Source organism: Schistocerca gregaria, chromosome 1 (assembly GCF_023897955.1).
Source record: "Schistocerca gregaria isolate iqSchGreg1 chromosome 1, iqSchGreg1.2, whole genome shotgun sequence".
In the NCBI taxonomy this organism is placed as follows: domain Eukaryota; kingdom Metazoa; phylum Arthropoda; class Insecta; order Orthoptera; family Acrididae; genus Schistocerca; species Schistocerca gregaria.
Window position 1 is genome coordinate 302,597,607 of NC_064920.1, and position 20,551 is coordinate 302,618,157.

At 43.9% G+C, this 20,551-nt stretch overlaps 1 protein-coding gene across 4 annotated transcripts in view; it reads right to left on the minus strand.

Moving 5' to 3' along the window:
* Positions 1-20,551, minus strand: part of LOC126342297 (septin-2) — a 314,504-nt gene that overhangs the window by 65,381 nt on the left and 228,572 nt on the right. The gene's annotated exons all lie outside the window — the stretch shown is intronic.

The following is a 20,551-nucleotide window of genomic DNA, read 5'->3' on the forward strand; positions in this document are numbered from 1 at the left end:
AGCGCACCGCACGTCTTGCAACTGAAGCACACACACACACACACACACACACACACACACACACACACACACACACACAGAGAGAGAGAGAGAGAGAGAGAGAGAGAGAGAGAGAGAGAGAGAGAGAGAGAGAGAGAGAGATATTCTCGAGTGAGTTTCCCGTATCAGTCTACCACTTGTGGGAATGAGTCTATTTTAGCGCCCCAGGTATGGTATTCCTGTACTCCCGTCATGAGTGATTGTTTTTATTTACACGTCCGCGCCAAAATTGTGTGTCTTGTGAGAGCTGTCTTCTGTGCCACATCTAAAAGGCGAAAGTAAGGTTATGACGGATTATAGCTTCTTTACGAAAAACTCTTGTCATAACAGAATCTAGGAACTATACTGGTAACAGTTTATTAATGACCAAAAGCAAAATTCATAGTGGATGTTCATGACAAAGGTCGCCGAATGGTAGGGTCTTCACAATCTTGACTACTGAAAGAATAAGGAAAGTGTCATCCTAACATTTTGAAACATCTGTCTGCTCGACAAAATTTGTATTACTGTTCTGAAGCCATCGTACAAATTTATAACAAATCAGTAAGGAGATTATTATGCACAAATGAAAACTGGATGAAGAAGGGGAGCGTTTATAAATGTCAAGATGAGATGAAATATGAAGGGCTTAATTCAATAGTGGTACAAGTCCATTTTTGTTCATTCTGAGATACAGGGTCCTAAAGTTAAATGAGCACTGAAAAATCTACAGTTGAGATACCAGAAATATTCAAGCACATGGCTTCTTGCTAGAGAGGATCCTTTCTTTCTTTTTGTTTCGAGCATTAATTTCAGAAGCGTCATAGACAGAAAAGTGGAGGTAATGATCTTGTACCACTATTGACATAAGCCCTTCATATGTGGGTCGGACAGGAAGAAACAAACATGAAGTTCAAAGACATAATAATACAGAATGGTTCATAGGTGGTTACAAAACATTTTAAGAAGGAGCAGCATTCGTTACGAAGCATCACGGACAACTTGAATGTATTGCATATAGAAGAAAAAGTCTAGTTCCTGGAAAATTTAGAGTAAAGAGAGATATTTTGCGCTTTAACAGATGAATGTGTTTAACTAAAACATGAAAGCGTCCAATGGGCATTTCTGTGCCCACATTATCGAGATTTTAATCAAAAGCAGTCAGCAACGTAATCTCATTAACAGTCATTAATTTTTAATGTCTCCTGTCTGTAATTCTCAGCAGATGCAACTATTTAACATAAGTGTAAGACTTTTTTTAGAATTTGCTATGATATGACAAACGTTCAAAAATTTTACTATGCGATTGCAGCGCCGAAGGTGGCATTGATACAACTTACACGTAACTAGTTAGTACTAACTTTGGTAGGTGATTGAAAGTTGACTTGTGTTTACATAAACAGTTCTGTGAATGTTACACGAGATGTACAAGGACGACTCATAGTCTAACAATGCATATTTGCTGCTTGCTTATTATTTTTGACCATGCCAAATGACAGTTTTAAGACGTGATGTCTTTGGAGTGGCGTGACGTGTGCTTGACTGCTGCTGAAATTGCTCATCAATATTTTATAAAGTTCTTGTCTTCAGTTACTTATTTTAAAGTTTATTTGTGTTAATATTTGCAGTAGAAGTAACTTCTTTCTGTGTTATTCATCAGAGCGTTCTGTTATTGGTGAGTGTGCTTACTTCGTTCATCCAGGTCTCACGCCTCAGTAGTGTGTTTACATTTCGTGGCGTGCAGTTCCAGCTGCAGCGATTCTTAAGTTCTGAGAATGTTGTTTTTAAAATTTAGTAGTTTTTAACGGTGCCTCGTGCTGTTCGAAGCGAAATAACGGTTTAATAAGCTTTCAGACACGTTTGCTCACTGTGTTTTTTAGCCTTATCTGTGCGCTGAAGTTTAGTCAATTTCGTCCAGTAGTTTTCAGCTGACGTTTTATTGTTTCGAGTGAAATATTTCAGTAAAATTTTCATTCACTGTCTTAACTTCGTTCAGTGTTCCAGTGGACGCGTGATGTTTTTGGTTTTAGCTAGTAAATTGTGTGAAGTTTTGTTGGTCTTGGTATTAGTTGTGATTTAGTAGCATTAATAAAAGTGTATGTGATTGTGCAAAAAACAGAATGCTGGTAGATCTAAACTCATATGATCTGATCCAGACTGAGACAACGTTTTAGTTCATTCTTCATTACTAGATGGGCATTGTGTTAGTAAAAGGGTGAATGGCCTTTCAGACCATGATTCACAAATTTTAACACTAAAAGGCTTTTGCACTCAAACAAATGTCACATATAATTACAAATTATGTAGGAAAGTTTGTCCAGCAGCAATAGAGAGTTTTTTAAACTTTGTCAAGGAACAAGAGTGGAAGGGTGATAAATATAATGCTTTCCTTAACACGTTTCTCATGCTCTTTGAGAGTTGCTTTCCATTAGAACGTTCTAAACGGGGTACTAGCAGTATAGGCACCCCGGGTGGCTGACTAGTGGGATAAGGATATCATGTAGAACGAAGCGGTAACTATATCAAAATGTATGAAGTGGTCAATCAAGCTACAGCAGCCCATTACAAACAGTATTGTAAGGTGCTTAAAAATGTTATTAGGAAGGCAAAGAGCATGTGGTATGCAAATAGGGTAGCTAATTAACAGGATAAAATTAAGACCATATAGTCAGTTGTGAAGGAATGTCTGATGAGCAACGCAAGGTCGACGATATAAAGTCAGTTCGTAGTAAAAATATTTCTGTTACTGGTAAGTCAGATATACGTACAGTGATGACACTTTCTACACGACCTGACTTTCAGTTTGCAGGCCAATGCTCAAGCACATACAGTGCAAGCTGTTACTGATTTGTTTGACCGATGGGGCTGCTAAGTGCTATACCACCTACTGCACTCCCCTGACTTAAGTCCTCGTGAGCTCAACTCAATTTCTAAACTGAAGGAAACACTTCACGGCATTCGCTTCAGTATTGCCACAAATTCGTCGGGCAACAGACCGCACCGCTCGAATTGTCGACAAAACTGGCACTGCTAAGTTGAGAGTACATCGGAGGAAGGCGGAAGTAATGAGGAGTAGCAGATACGAGGTTAGAGAGAAACTTACCATCAAAACTGATGCTCATAAAAACACTAAGTTAAGAAATTGTGCCACCTTGGAACAACACATGGCAGACGAAAGAACGAAGACGTAAATATCAGACTGACACAAGCAAAGAAATTGTTGAAATTGTTCCTGCTCAACAAAGTCCACCATCATCAAACATCGACCTTAATTAGAGGAAGAAATTTCTGAGAATATACATTTGGAGCGTAGAATTATGCGTGGTAATTTAACTTGGACTGTGGGAAAATTGGAAAAATGGGAATAAAAGCATTTAAAACGTTGTGTTATACCACAAAATCGGCCAAGAAAGAAATATATCAAACGAAGTTTTGCATCACTTCAGTTCCGTGAGGTCCGGAACCTGTACAGAAAATTGGAATAGAGATCAACATAACATCATTTCCGTCCTTTCTATTGCTCATGAAGATCACACATTGCGTGCTGTACCACCATACAGCGAGACCTTCAAAGGTGGTGGTCCAGATTGCTGTACACACCGGTACCTGTAATACCCAGTAGCACGTCCTCTTGCCTTGATGCATGCCTGTATCCTCCGTGGCATACTGTCCATAAGTTCATCAAGACACTGTTGGTCCAGATTGTCTCATTCCTCAACGGCGATTCGGCGTAGGTCCCACAGAGTGGTTGGTGGGTCACGTTGTTCATAAACAGCCCTTTCCAATCTATCCCAGGCATGTTCGATAGGGTTCATGTCTGGAGATCATGCTGGCCACTCTAGTCGAGCGATGTCGTTATCCTGAAGGAAGTAATTCACAAGATGTACACGATGGGGGAGCGAATTGTTGTTCATGAAGACGAACGCCTCGCCAATATGCTGCCGATATGGTTGCATTATTGGTCGGAAGATGGCATTCACATATCGTACAGCCGTTATGGCGCCTTTCATGACCACCAGCGGCGTACGTCGGCCCACATAATGCCACCCTGAAACATCAGAGAACCTCCACCTTGCTGCACTCGCTGGACAGTGTGCCTAAGGCGTTCACAGCCTGACCAGGTTGCCTCCAAACACGTCTCCGACGAGTGTCTAGTTGAAGGCATATGCGACACTGATCGGTGAAGAGAACGTGATGCCAATGCTGAGTGGTCCATTCGGCATGTAGTTGGGCCCATCTGTACCGAGCTGCATGGCGTCGCGGTTGCAAAGATGGACCTTGCCACGGACGTCGGGGGTGAAGTTGCGCATCATGCAGCCTTTTGCGCACAGTTTGAGTCGTAACACGACGTCCTGTGGCTGCATGAATAGCATTATTCAACATTGTGGCGTTGCTGTCAGGGTTCCTCCGACCCATAATCCGTAGGTAGCGGTCATCCACTGTAGTAGTAGCCCTTGGGCGTCCTGAGCGAGGCATGTCATTGACAGTTCATGTCTCTCTGTATCTCCTCCATGTCCGAACATCGCTTTGTTTCACTCCGAGACGCCTGGACACTTACCTTGTTGAGAGCCCTCCCTCTCACAAAGTAGCAATGCGGACGCGATCGAATCGCGTTATTGACCTTCTAGGCACGGTTGGACTACAGACAACACGAGCCATGCACATCACTCCTAGTGGAATGACGAACTGATCGGCTGTCGGACCCGCTCCGTCTAATAGGCTCTGCTCATGCATGATTGTTTACATGTTTGGGCGGGTTTAGTGACGTCTATGAACAGAGAATGCGACTGTGTGTGTGATACGAGGGTCAGTCAAAAAGTAATGCCTCCTATTTTTTTTCTACGTTTAATTGTCAGGAAATTTAAATGCAATTACATAGGTTGAAAACCACAACATTGAGGATCATTTTGTCATTTTTCAATGTAATCTCCGCCCATCTCTACAGTTTTGGTCCATCTTTGAACAAGGGCATGTATCCCAGCACGGTAAAAATCACAGCTCTGCTTCCTAAGCCATTGACGCACGGATGTTTTGACGGCCTCCTCATCTTCAAAATGAATCCCACGATGAGCTTCTTTTAGTGGCCCGAACAGATGGAAGTCTGATGGTGCCAGGTCAGGGCTGTATGGGGGATGAGGCAAAACTTCCCATCCAATTTTGACAACCTCGTCAGAGGTGTGACGACTGGTGTGTGGTCTTGCATTGTCATGCAAAAGAAGAACATCTGCCATTGATTTTGTTGGGCGAACTCGCTGAAGACGTGCTTTAAGTTTTTTGAGGGTTGTGACGTATTGAACAGAATTTATTGTACATCCCTGCTCCAAAAAATCAACCAGAATCACACCCTCTGTATCCAAGAAAACTGTTGCCATAACTTTCCCTGCCGATCGCACAGTTTTGAATTTTTTCTTTCTCGGCGAGCTTGTGTGACGCCACTCCATTGACTGCCTCTTTGATTCGGGTTCAAAAAAATGCACCCATGTTTCGTCCCCGGTCACAATTTTTTTCAGAAACTCATCTCCCTCCAAACGGAAGCGCTGCAAGTGTTGGGAGGCTATTGTTTTCCTTGCCTCTTTATTCTGATCGGTTAACATTCTTGGAACCCACCGTGCACAAACTTTTGAGTACCCCAATTGTTTAATAATCGTGATCACACTGCCTTTACTAAGAGAAATAATGCGACACACTTCATCTGCAGTCACCCGACGGTCACCACGAATGAGGTCATCAACTTGCTGAATGTTGTGTGGAGTCACTGCACTCACCGGCCTGCCGCTCCGCTTTTCGTCAGTCAACGGTGTTTGCCCTTCAGCTTCCTTACAACGACGAACCCATCGTCTAACAGTGCTGACATCCACTGTCACAACACCATACACCTTCTTCAGTCTTTCATGAATGCGTATGGGCGTTTCACCTTCTGCATTCAAGAATTCAATCACACAACGCTGTCTCAAACGAACATCGATGTCGGCCATCTTACAAATTTCTGCTGTGCTGCCACCTGTTGACATAGAAAGTTACTACTGCAGTGGATTGCAGAAGAAGGTTTGAGGAATGGCGCCAAATTCAAATTTTTCACTTAACTTAATTTTTTTAAGTACTTACTTTTTGACCGACCCTCGTACAATATCCACAGTCAACGGCTATCTTCGAGAGTTCTGGGAACCGAGGTGATGCAAAACTTTTTTTTGATGTGTGTATATCGAAAGCACATGAAGGGACAAAGCTATAGGACATGTGCTAAAATGTCAAGGAATAATTTCTACGGTACTAGAGGGAGTAGTAAAGGGTACAAAAAGGTGGGGGAATACAGCGATTGGAATTCATCCAAACAAATAACTGAGGTGCAAGTTCTACTCTGAGATGAAGACGTTGGCGCAAGACAGGAATTGTGGTGGCCCCTGTCAAACCAATCAGAAGACTGATAACTAAAAGAAAGAAGTTACTCTTCAGATTATCTCCAACTGTCTGCATTGGTGGCATCCCACATGTTTTGTTATTCAACATACTAGTTATAGGGATTACTTTCCTGCTTTCAACGCATTTTCTACGCAAATTTCACCAATAGCAACTTCTGTAGCCCACTGAATGTCACGACCAGGTGCCAGACCTACAATACCTGCGGCTCTTAGCATGTATGGCTATCATGACAATTAATGATATTATTAATCACTGAACGCAGGTGCAGAAATCTGAATGCTAAATTTTATACAATGAGCTCTTGGTTTGGATTAGCTTGAGGTGTGATTCTGTTCTTATCTTATTACATTCAACTACGTTTTGTTTAAACCATGTTACCAGCCTTTTCACAACAGTGGTCAGCTCTGGAAGTTTGTCAGTCTTTTCAATACACTTTTTGCTGTCAAAATATGCACGTCGGGCAAAATAGGACATATATGACTTTCTTTCAAATGCTACGCCTACTCCTTTAACCACTGCACTGATGCCGTTAAGAGACACATGCAGAAAAAAACCCGTTTAAATTATGAAAACATTATCGAGAGTGTTTATTTATTTATTTGTTTTATTTATCGTCAGCATCGAAGGGCGACATTTTGTCTTTAACGCCAATATTACTATATTTCGAAGACTTCAGTATCTATACTGAAACATCGATGTTTGATGTACAGAAAGTATGTTTCAGTGAAAAATATTTTCGGACCCTGTGGGCTTATGATCTGGTGCAAATAATCTAATACATAATTTACATTTGCTATTTGAGAAGGTGAAATGCATGTGCCTTTTACGAGAACGTTATACGTTAGGCTTTGTATTCCGTAAATAAAATTTGAAAAATATGAGTGAAACAGTAGAAAAACGTGGAAAAATTTAGCGAACAAAAAAAGAGAAGGAAATATGTCTTTAAAATTACTAAAATAGCTATGGCTAATCAAAGCTGTCTGTTCAGGCTTTTCGATTTTGTAGAGGGTTTATTTCCTGAAAGAATGAATAAAGCCGGCTGCGGTGGCCGAGAGGTTCTACGTGCTCAGTCCGGAACCGCGCGACTGCTACGGTCGCAGGTTCGAATCCTGCCTCGGGCACGGATGTGTATGCTGTCCTTAGGATAGTTAGGTTTAAGTAGCTCTAAGTTCTAGGGGACTGATTACTATTGATGTTGAGTCCCATAGTGCTCAGAGCCATTTGAATGAATACACCAACGTACAGTGACCTTAAAAGGTTAGAAATGTTGTTCTTTGTTTGTTCGGTAAATTTTTCACTATTGTTTTCGCTGTTTCTCACATATTTTTCGCACTTTATTCACGAAATACAAAACTTAACATCTAACCTTTTTATAACAGGAACGTGCATTTCACCTCATTCAAAACAAAACTTAATGTATTAGACGCTTTGCACCTGATGATGGACCCACAGTATGCACCGTGTAATTTAACAAACCCCGAAAAAACATTGTGACAAAGCGTTCTTATTTAAACTTCCTGTGTATACAATAAAGGATTCACAGCTGCAAAGTATGGATAAAATTAAATCGATGTTTGAAGTCCCAACATCGATATTCTGAGAGATCGAGTGAGGAAATGGATGGCATTCAGTGACAAGGACTGCAACGGTAGTGACAGCGTGTGTGTTGCACTAGGAGTGAGCCGTGGATCGCGGAAGTGGACGAGATGTGAATGCGCCGGGGCGACGTGGCTTCCGGCAGCAGCGCCTGCTACTGCACGTGAGCTGCACGCGGGGCCACAGTAGCTCACTTTACCAACAATGAGCAAGTAGAAGCTCTATCACTTCCTCGTAATTATAGAGGTAAAGCAAATAATTCAATTCCAAATAAGCATCTGTCGTATAAACATTTTTCTTCTTCTACATAATTTTCTTCTTTGTAAGCAAAAAAGGGATACTGCGCTCGTTATTTAAGAACCACTTTTTCGCATTTCCTGTGCGTGGAAAATTTTTGTTCTATCAAAGCAGGCAAGCGTATTGTTCCACCACAACGAATAGTTATGGATTTTCAACGCTCTTTGCTGACACAGAGTAGGCATGCACGTACAACGACACCGCGGTCTACGGCTGTAGCCTTGGCGCATTGTAATAGCTTCTGGCTTCAGCGTTCGGGAAAATCTCTGTAAATATTTTGTAAAATCTCTTTTAAAAATGACAGCTTCATCACAATCTACCGATTCGATTCTGGAAGTAGATTTCTGGTAAAATCTGAACATCGTCTGAGCGCAAGCTTTCGTGACCACTGTGTTCTGTATGTATACTACTCTGTAAAACTTAAGGGCGAGACAAGTCGAGAAGCAGAAAATATTAACCACTCAGTGGAAATGAATAAAAATGCAGAAGAAGGTCCCCCAGTCCTGCATAGTAAGTTTGACGCCACGTGCCTTGATGTCAGTGCGACTATAGCGGGACTAAGAAATATACGCGTAGTACCGTTTCAAGTTAGATTAATCTTTTTAGTGGTGGTTGTATGACCATAGACAATAATCCAAGGACCGGAAGACCAAAATCGCCAACAGATGAACGAAGTGCGAAACTGTGGCCGATGGTCTTTAAGATCGCAGTGCGAATGGCGACGAACTCTTTGAAGCCAAGGGAATCACCCCAACATCAGTATTCCGTATTCTGACAAATACTCTGAACAAGAGAAAAACTTCTGTAAGATGGGTGCCACATTGTTTGACTGTCGAAGAGGAACAGAAACGCACGGACAGTGCAACCTTGCTCAAGCAACGATTCGACCGTGAAGGTGAAGGATCCTTGTGTCGAATTGTCGCAATTGAGGAAACGTCGATTAGAGACTCTGAATCGGAGTTGAAATCACATTCCAATGAGTAGAGAGGTCGGTGATTTTTGCTTACGATCACCGAAGAATCACCATGACAGACACCCATGTGGAACAAGTGTTACAGCAGCGTATTATCGAAACTTTATGCAGAACTTGAGCAGAAAAACGCACAAAACCCGACATCAGTCTGGTCCACTCATTCTCGACGGCAATGCTCGCTCGCATATCGGCAATGTTGTAGCCCAAAAATTGCGCAAATAGAAAAGGAAGTGTTGTCACATCCTCTCTACGGGCCGGACATGAGTCCACCAACTTGGATTTGTTCCGAAAGTTGAAAAAAACCTAAGCGTTGGGTTGGGGGGGGGGGGGGGGGAAGGTTTGTTTGTTTGGGAAAAAAGACCAAACAGCGAGGTCATCGGTCTCATCGGATTAGGGAAGGAAGTCGGCACTGCGCTTTCAATGGAACCGTCTCGGCATATGCCTGGAGCGATTTAGGAAAATCACGGAAAACCTAAATCAAGATGGCCGGAAGTAGGACTGAACCGTCGTCCTCTCTAATGCTAGTCCAGTGTGCTAACCACTGCGACACCCCGCTCGGTAAACCTATGCGTGAACGGCTTTATCTGGAAGAGCTTTCTACCATCGTTACCCAAGCCATTCGACAGATGAACTAAAGTGTTGTCCGGCATGGAATAATAGAGCTTCCGAGACGTCTGGATTCAGTGATAGAGAAGCAGGGAGACTATACTGACGGGCTGTAAAGAGATATTGAAAAAAAACGTGTAAATAAAAAAACTGTATGCATCATTTATGAAAAGTCCAACAATTTTTTTTCACGTCTGGAAGTACTTATGTGTCCTATTACAAAGCCAGGTGAAGTCCGATGCAGCCACGTAAGTATTAATTACAAAAAATTTACGAAGAATTTAAGATTTTTTGGCAGATCAGTTTGACGCAGTACATTTCTGTCTGTGAGGAATATTTGAGGAGCCTTTAACACATTCCACTTTTAGGGCCGAACGTACGAAGGAAAGTTTCAGTGATTATAGCAAATTTACTGTAAAGATATGACGTATTAAGGAGTGTGCTTTTATTACTGCCTATTGATGTTTCCGCAGTGCTGGGACAATGGTATTCAGTTAAAGCATTACAGAATTGACAACTGGAGTATTTTTGAGGAATGTCTCTAAACAGAACTTTTGTTTTAATCATGGTCACTGACGCAGCCGCAAATAGCTACACATCACACCGACTACTAGGAAATGTGATGACTTCGATTAAATGTATAGCGGTGACGGTCAGACGCACTATGTAACAGCGAGGACTGTTACAACTGCCAAGTTTCGTTTGCGACGCGAAAATGGTAGTTGACTGGTGTTCGCTGCATTATGAGGTGGCCACACAGCCGAGACAGGTTGGCGAGCAATCCAAACGCCGCGAAGCAGGTTGCGTTCCTCGAATGCTGGTGCAGCGCGCGCGGTTTGCCAGTGGCGCAGCCGTGGAGGCGGGGGCGGCTCTGTTACGTCATCCGCAGCGACGCCGCGTTAGCCAGTTAACCAGAGCACCAGTTTGTGTTCGCCACTGCCACGTCAGAATTTTTTCGGAAGGTACATATAGACTACGTTGTAAATACAGGATGCACATAAAGTCCAGGAACACTTTCAATTATTTATTGCACAAGAATCAAACATTGTACAGATATCATAATACGTAATTTTGAAGAAAAACCCTGAAAGTTTTTTTTTTCTCACATATACCGCCACAGCGTAGTTTGGTAATTCGCCGATAGTCAGCGCTAGTCGCAAACATGTCAAGTGCACGTGCCGTGCCACAGAAGGGGACAGCTGTTTCATGAAATGTCCTCCCCGATCACCACTGCCACTTTTTCTGTGACTTTTTCTTTGGGAACACATTAAAGATCTGGTGTATGTACCGCTTCTACCACGTGATGTAGCAGAGCTCCAGGAGAGAATACCGGAAGCGACTGCCACAGTCGACGATGCCGTGATGACACGGGCATGCAGGAATTCGATTACCGTATTAACGTCTGCCTGGTCACTCATGGTTCGCATACCAAATGTTTGTAGCCGCGCGGGATTAGCCGAGCGGTCTCAGGCGCTGTAGTCATGGACTTTGCGGCTGGTGCCGGCGGAGGTCCGAGTCCTCTCTCGAACGTGTGTGTGTGTGTGTGTGTGTGTGTGTGTGTGTGTGTGTGTGTGTGTGTGTGTGTGTGTCCTTAGGACAATTTAGGTTAAGCAGTGTGTAAGCTTAGGGATTGATGACCTTAGCAGTTAAGTCCCATAAGATTTCACACACATATGAACATTTCAAATGTTTGTAAAAACTGCTCTGGTGATGGACAATGATGGCCAATGCTGGTTTATAGTATTAAAAATTCTGTAATAGCGTCAATACCTTAACTGTACAATAAAAGTCAGTCACAGTATCCAGAAACATACGTCATTTTTTCCAAAAGAAGTTTCATCATATAGATCGAATGGTAAGAATGTTAGAAGACAAAGGAAACATTGGCGCCAATTTCCTATGTGACCATAACAAACGAACTGCTTAGTGCTTGAAAGAAGAAGATAGACAATAAAAAGAATTTTGTCAAGTGTCAGAAATATGGACACCAGAAAGATTCTGTATCACTGTTACTTTGAGTCGGTTATTCGTTACGGCATAATATGTGAGAATGCATCATCTATCGGCTCCTACTGCTGCAATAATTTTTTTAAAAAAAAGAGACAATGTAGCCAAACAATGGGGTCGTCCACTGTTAAATTCCATTCCTAGTTCTTGCAAAGACGGCTGTTTACTTACTGTTCTTGTGGAAAAGGTATTATTCTATTAGCGGCCGTGTGGCCGAGCGGTTCTAGGCGCTTCAGTCTGGAACCGCGCGACCGCTACGGTCGCGAGTTCGAATCCTGCCTCGGGCATGGATGTGTGTGATGTCCTTAGGTTAGTTAGGTTTAAGTAGTTTTAAGTTCTAGGGTACTCATGACCTCAGATGTTAAGTCCTATAGTGCTCAGAGCCATTTTTTTGTTATTCTATTGAACAATTCATGGGGTATTGGAGGAGAATTTAATGGACAATTCATATACATAAATTTTCTGTAAGTCTTGTCCCCTATACAACTAATAGAATGATTTGAAAATTGTATGTTATGAAATCAACAAATCACACTTCACAGAAGACACAAGAATGAGAGAACAGAATAATAATAATAATAATAATAAATGGTTTTAACTTTTTCATCAAACGAAAGTAATTGTAACCACAGTAATGCATGCTGAATTTTATTTCTGCGGTTTATCTAGTAAGGCTGAACAATTTGGGCATGCTTACGTGTTTCATTTTAGTTCTACTCTTTTATTTGTAGCTTTAAGAAAAGTAAGCGGAGGATGAAGGGTCGCCCTGGTTCTGCGACGCAGAAAGCCGTGGTGGGAGTACGAACTGAGCCGAGCCGAGCCTCGCTTGTTCGCATCAGGCAACAAGCACGAGAAACGCTCCTTGTGCCCTTTCGTGGCATCTGTATGTAGACGGTTGAGCACAGGCGCGTTTTCTCGGTGCATCCGCTCTCTTGTCCCACAATGCATTAGTCTGGAGACCACTTACTTAGTGTCAAAAACGCTGAAGTCGCCGTACAAACATCTCTATAATGCAATCCACTGAATATTGCAGTTACAAATTATAACTATCAGAGCGCTTGAAGATCACGAACAACGCTAAAAAAAGTGTTTACCAGCGGTAGTGAAACGTACATTTAAACTTTAATATTAATTCAGTCTGTAAAAATTATTACAATATTTGAGCTCAGGAATTGGCAGTATCTACAACGGGGTTTCCGACCAACAAATGTCGAACCTGGAACCTTACTTTTCGCAAGGTACAGCGTTTGCGTATAGGTTTTAATCTGCCAAGAACTTTGGAAACAGCGCACACTAGCGCGAGAGATACATCCACTAGGCTCTGACTAACTGAAAGGCATTTCTCAGCAACATCCTTTCTTCCAAGATCTCTGGCTCCGCTAAGTAAGCAGGAGAGCATCTTTGAAGCTTGGAAATTAGAAGAAGTACTGGCAGAATTAAAGTGTCGTGAGTCATGCCTGGATAATTCAGTCGGTAGGAGCATTTCCTGCGAAAGGCGAGGCTCTTGGTTCGAGTCCCAATCCAGCGCACAGTTTTAATCTGGCAGGAAATTTAGAAGATGCTAACAGTTGTGACGTTCTGCAGCCACAAGTGTTTTCGCCCCCATAGTGGTTTCATCTTCCAATATATACTTATGTTCCTACTCCGCCCCTTAATTCTTTTTATGGACGTGCTATTTGAGCTCAGTGAGATATCACCCGACCCATGGACGAAGGATTACAGTAAGAGTCCATATTTCTAGATATATGGAGAGAGTTGGACACAATGGCCCTCTCAGAATATTAAACTAGTTCTCCGAGCATACGGAATATGTTCCCAGATATGAGAGTGGTTGGAAGGCTTGTTACGTAATAGAATTCCGAATGCTGCCCAGGACGGAAAGTGTTCATCAGAGACGAGGGTTTCGTCAAAAAGTGTGTCCCATGGAAATGTGCTAAAACCGCTCTTGTTCCCTATATACATAATAACCGGGGACCCTGTGACAAAAAAGTGCATCTCTTTTATACTACTTGCTGTTTTAATATTTTGCTGCTGGCCGCTCAACAAACAAATTCGGATTGTGTGACTTGCGACGCCCAGGAACTTTCAAACGTTTTGTTATAAAACGTAATGTTCGCAAACTACCATATACTAGCCAAACCTTCTGTATGAGTCGCAATATAAATTGTTGACAGAGAAAGTCAGCAAGCATCTCATTGGGACTGACATTTACAATGCAATATTGCTATTATTAACAACATTTGTTACAATGGATATTATTAATTAGTACAACTTGCTGACTCCTTCCATCCGCAATTTAAATTGCTAATATTGCATCAAACAAGTTTTAACTACTATTAGGTAGTTTCCAGAATTACATTGCGTTTGAAAGTGTGTGGACGCTGCATGTCCCACAGTCGAAACTTTTTGATAAGAGCCTTTTGTTTAAGTCGTCCGTAACAACATATTAAAACACCAAGTAGCATTAAAGAGTTGCACTTTTCCGTCACCGGCTTCCGGGCAGGGTCTGACGGGCAGCCTGCATAGCAATATGCGACTGTTTGTAGATGGCGCTGCAGTGTGCGAGGAAGAGTCGTCTTTGAGTGACTGTAGGAGGACTACTATGACGTGCACTAAATATTCAATTGGTGTGGTTAACAGCAGCTAGCACGACATGTTGAAAAATGTTAGTTAATGCAAATAAATAGGAAACACAACACTTGTGCGTTTTTTGACACAATATCTTGTAAGTAGGTTTAGGTTTTTATGTTGCTAACGCACGTAGCGCTCTGTATGAAAATCGCTGACTGTGCTGGGTGCAGTCTGTGGCTGATTGGACTCATTGTTTGAATATTCGCCATTGTAGTGTTGGGCAGTTGGATGTGAACAGTGCGTAGCGTTGGGGTTTTGGATTTGAGCCGCCAGCAGTGGTGGATGTGGAGAGAGTGCCAGAGCAGAGCTTTGAAGAGGTTGCTATAAGCGGACGATCTGGCCGTGTGTCCGCCAGAAAAAGGAATTTTTGTAAAGATGGAGGTCAGGAATTTAGTGCCTTCAGTAGTTAGAATCTTTTAATTAGCTGGCAGTATTGGCGCTCGCTGTATTGCAGTAATTCGAGTAACGAAGATTTTTGTGAGGTAAGTGATTCATGAAAGGTATATGTTATTGTTAGTGAGGGCCACTTTTTTGGAGGGATTTTTGAAAGTCAGATTGGGCTGCGCTAAAAAATAGTGTACCAGTTTAGTAATGATCAGAATCAGTAAGAGAGAAATGTCTGAGTACGTTCAGTTTGCTCAGCTGTTTGAAAATCAAATAACGTAAGAGGTTTACTAGCACAGTAATTTATAATTTTTGTAAGGGGGCGTTTCAATCTAGGCCTAACATTGCAGAGTGATATAAAATGGAAGGACAACATAAAATCGGTTGTAGAAAATGCGAATGGTCGATTTCCGTTTATTGGGAAAATTTTGGGGAGTCTTACTTCATCTATGAATTTACTTGATGTGAAACCAATTGAAATTCATCGACAGTTGAAGGAGACATGTGGTGATGGGGTTATGGATGTGTCGAAAGTGCGTTCGTGCGTGAGACAGTTTTATGAAGGCAGAACATGGTGTGACAACAAACCGAAACAACCTCAGGCGCAACGACAGCATGAATGGGACTTTCTTTTCGTCGGTTATGACAATGGACGAGACGTGGATGCCATTTGTCAATCCAGAAACAAAGCGCCAGTCAGCTTAATGGAAGCACACAAATTCACCGCCACCAAAAATATTTCGGGTAACCGTCAGTGCTGAACAAATGATGGTGTCCATGTTCTGGGAAAGCGAGGGCTTAATCCTTACCCACTGCATTCCAAAGGGCACTACGGTAACAGGTGCATCCTATGAAAATGTTTTGAAGAACAAATTCCTTCCTGTTCTGCAACAAAAACTCCCAGGAAGGGCTGCGCGTGGGGTGTTTCACCAAGACAACGCACCCGCACATCGAGCTAACGTTACGTAAGAGTTTCTTCGTGATAACAGCTTTGAAGTGATTCCTCATGCTCCCTACTCACCTCACCTCACCTGGCCCCTAGTGACTTTTGGCTTTTTCCAACAATGAAAGAGAGACACTGTGGCCGCACATTCACCAGCTTTGCTGCTATTGCCTTAGTGGTTTTCCAGTGGCCAAAACAGACTCCTAAAGAAGCCTTCGCCGCTGCCATGGAATCATGGCGTCAGCGTTGTGAAAAATGCGTACGTCTGCAGGGCGATTACGTCGAGAAGTAACGCCAGTTTCATCGATTTCGGGTGAGTAGTTAGTTAGAAAAAAAATCGGAGGCCTTAGAACTTGAATGGACCTCGTAAAAAAGGAGAAGATAATATACAGGGTGTTACAAAAAGGTTCGGCCAAACTTTCAGGAAACATTCCTCACACACAAAGAAAGAAACTATGTTATGTGGACATGTGTACAGAAACGCTTACTTTCCATGTTAGAGTACAATTTATTACTTCTCTTCAATCACATTAATCATGTAATGGAAACACGCAGCAACAGAACGTACTAGCGTGACTTCAAACACTTTGTTACAGGAAATGTTCAAAATGGTCTCCATTAGCGAGGATAAATGCACTCACCATCTGTCGCATGGAATCCCTGATGGGCTGATGCAGCCCTGGAGAATGGCGTATTGTATCTCAGCCGTCCACAATACGAGCTCGAAGAGTTTCTACATTTGGCACCGGGGTTGCGTAGACAAGAGCTTTCAAATGCCCCCATAAATGAAAGTCAAGAGGGTTGAGGGCAGGAGAGCGTGGAGGCCATGCAATTGGTCCGTCTCTACCAATCCATCGGTCACCGAATCTGTTGAGAAGCGTACGAACACTTCGACTCAAATGTGCAGGAGCTCCATCGTGCATGTACCACATGTTGTGTCGTACTAGTAAAGGCACATGTTCTAGCAGCACAGGTGGAGTATCGTGTATGAAATCATGATAACGTGCTCCACTGAGCGTAAGTGGAAGACCATACTGACGAAACTAAACTAAGCTCTAACACGGAAATTAATCGTTTCCAGACACATGTTCGCATAATATCTTTTCTTCATTTGTGTGTGAGGAATGTTTCCTCAAAGTTTGGCCATACCTTTTTTTTAAAACCCTGTATAATAAGAAACAGGTGACAAAATCGGAGACAAAGAGTAACATGGCGAAAACATCGTGGAACTTAAAACATAGAACAAAGGGATGATGATGCTAATAAAATACATATGAAGCAGACAGGTAAAATAATAGACAGTTAAAAAAAACAACAACGGGGACAGTCTGGTTTCTGTTCGCAAAAGACAAATTCACACCCAGCGATAGTATGGTTTCTGTTCGCAACAAAGGAAAAAACGAAACAACACTGAACAGTCACTGGAACACAGCACTAAAACATGACATACCACAGCCGACAGCAGGTGTGGGGGGGGGGGAAACTGGACAGATGATGGGAAAATAGGAAAAGGGGGCGAAGGAGAGGAAAATGTGGGGGGGAAGGAGAGGAAAATGTGGGGGGGAAGGAGAGGAAAATGTGGGGGGGAAGGAGAGGAAAATGTGGGGGGGAAGGAGAGGAAAATGTGGGGGGGAAGGAGAGGAAAATGTGGGGGGGAAGGAGAGGAAAATGTGGGGGGGAAGGAGAGGAAAATGTGGGGGGGAAGGAGAGGAAAATGTGGGGGGGAAGGAGAGGAAAATGTGGGGGGGAAGGAGAGGAAAATGTGGGGGGGAAGGAGAGGAAAATGTGGGGGGGGGAGGAGAGGAAAATGTGGGGGGAAGGAGAGGAAAATGTGGGGGGGAAGGAGAGGAAAATGTGGGGGGGAAGGAGAGGAAAATGTGGGGGGGAAGGAGAGGAAAATGTGGGGGGGGAGGAGAGGAAAATGTGGGGGGGGAGGAGAGGAAAATGTGGGGGGAAGGAGAGGAAAATGTGGGGGGGAAGGAGAGGAAAATGTGGGGGGGAAGGAGAGGAAAATGTGGGGGGGGGAAGGAGAGAAAAATGTGGGGGGGGGAAGGAGAGGAAAATGTGGGGGGGAAGGAGAGGAAAATGTGGGGGGGGAAGGAGAGGAAAATGTGGGGGGGGGGAAGGAGAGGAAAATGTGGGGGGGGGGGGGAAGGAGAGGAAAATGTGGGGGGGAAGGAGAGGAAAATGTGGGGGGGAAGGAGAGGAAAATGTGGGGGGGAAGGAGAGGAAAATGTGGGGGGGAAGGAGAGGAAAATGTGGGGGGAAGGAGAGGAAAAAGGGGGGAAGGAGAGGAAAAAGGGGGGAAGGAGAGGAAAAGGGGGAAGGAGAGGAAAAGGGGGAAGAAGAGGAAAAGGGGGAAGAAGAGGAAAAGGGGGAAGGAGAGGAAAAGGGGGAAGGAGAGGAGAGAGGGGGAAGGAGCCAATGGAGGATGAGGACCCATAAGAGAGGTGGGGCTGCTGGGCAGATGCGACAGGGAGTGGGGAAGGCAGAGGATGGAAAGACAAAGGGACTCGGGGGATGGGGAGAAGTGAGGTAGGGAGAAGTTAGGCGGAGAGAAACACAGCATGGAAGGGGGGGAAGAGGGAGCCCAGGACGGTGTAAAGGAGGGGGGTGAGGATCAGAGTTGATAGGAATGGAGGGAGAGGGGGCATCATCTGGGACAGGGAGTTGATGGAAGCCAACTTATGAAAGGAGATGAAGGGTCTGGGGATGGAGGATAGGGGGGGGGGGGGGGACAACAGTGAAGGCGTGGCAGGGGGCAGGGATGGGAGAGGAGAGGAGCAATCAGGGGGTGAGGGGGATCAAGGCGGCGGGAGGTGTAGAGTATGCAGATATGTTTGAGGAATAGGAGCAGATGGGGGAAGTGAATGAGGTCATAGAGGATCCGCATGGGGGACGGGAGGCGTATACGGAAGGCAAGGCGGAGTGCATGATACTCAAGGATCTAGAAGGACTTACAGAATTTGGGGGAGGGGGGGGGGCAGATATCTCGGCGGGACTGGCGTAACAGAGGATTAAGGATGTGTAGGTGTGGAGGATGGTAGAGGGGTTAAACCCTCATGTCCGGCCAGAGAGGAGTTGGAGACGGTTGTGAGATTTGGACTGGATGGAGCGGAGATGAGGGATCCAGGTGAGGTGACGGTCAATAGTGAGGCCAAGGTAGATGGGGGTGGGGGTGAGGGTAAGGCGGACAGGAAGGGCACAGATGTTAAGGGATAAATCCAGGAGTCAGAAGGAGCGAGTGGTACGACCGATGATGATTGCTTGCCTCTTGGAAGGATTGATTTTCAGGAACCACTGGTTACACCAAGCGGCAAAAAGGTCAAGGTGACTCTGGAGAAGGCGTTTGGACCGTTGGAGGGTCGGAGCGAGGGCGAGGAATGCGGTGTCCATCGGCATATTGCAAGAGGTGTACTGGATGGGGAGTTGGGGCTGAATTCGAGCCACAACCACGGAAACCTTTAGACACCACGGACAGAACACCGCGCGTGCGTGAGATGATGAGCAGTGCCTCCTGGCGGCAAGTGGACACGCAGCGCGCCGGTGGGGGAAGGCGGCAGAAACAGAATGGATATTCGGAACAACAAATATGCCGTGCTCTTCAGTTTGGTCCGTCGCGCGAGCCAATAGAGGATACATTTGAAGCTGTTGCTTATTTGCATTTTGCCGAAAGAATATAATCCAAAATTTCAAGGATTTTAAGAAAATATGATATTAAAAGTGTTTTTACGCCGGTGCCAAGACTAGTGCCTCCTTGGCTGAGTAAAAAATAATTTGGGCTTGAGGAAGCCCAGGGTTTATGAAATTACGTGTCACTGTGGAAATAAGTATATTGGTCAAACTATTCAGGACCGGTGTGTAGATCATCGGCACACTCGTTTGTTCAGCCTGAGAAGTAGGCAGTGGAGGAATACTGCCTTAACGAAGGACACAGGATGATGTATGACAAGACAAGTAATATTATTAATAGGGATAAAGGTTTTCCTCTAAGTAAGATATGGAATCCGATTTTGTCCGACATTAAACAACAACGGTCTTCTTTTCGATCATTGGATTCTTCCAACTAGTGCTGTTGCGATTTATCGTTTCTGCCGTCTTCTCCCACTACGGCGCTGCGTGTCCACTTGCCGCCAGGAGGCGCTGCCCATCATCTCACGCGCGCGGTGCTCTCTTCATGGTGTATAAAGGTTTCCGTGGTTGTGGCTGGAATTCAGTTCCGGCGAGACAGTGCACGAGCATTAACTCACCTGAAGATGGCAGTCAACTGGTCCGCCGAAATATTGAGTATGGACGACGACATTATCCGGCTGCAAACCCGTGCAAAATATCAGCAGTTATTACGACGGGAAAGTCTACGAAATCAAGGAATGACTTTATTGCTCATCTGCCCCGTTTTGGAAGTTAATCTGCGAATGTTTGTTTTACGTACAACGCGGAACGTCATATATATGTGCAGCAATCGCTCCTGGATATCTGATGATGAATGAATGAATTCGGAAACACGTCATATGAGCAATAAAATCTTTCCTTTCCTGAAGTTTTACCTTTACATTCGCAATCCAGTCAGCCTGAATGTAGGTAGTACTGATTATTATAATAATGGTCGCCTGCTTCCTGCAATGACTTTATATCATCCAAATTAAAACGTTATCGGAAATCTGTCTCGCGTGTGT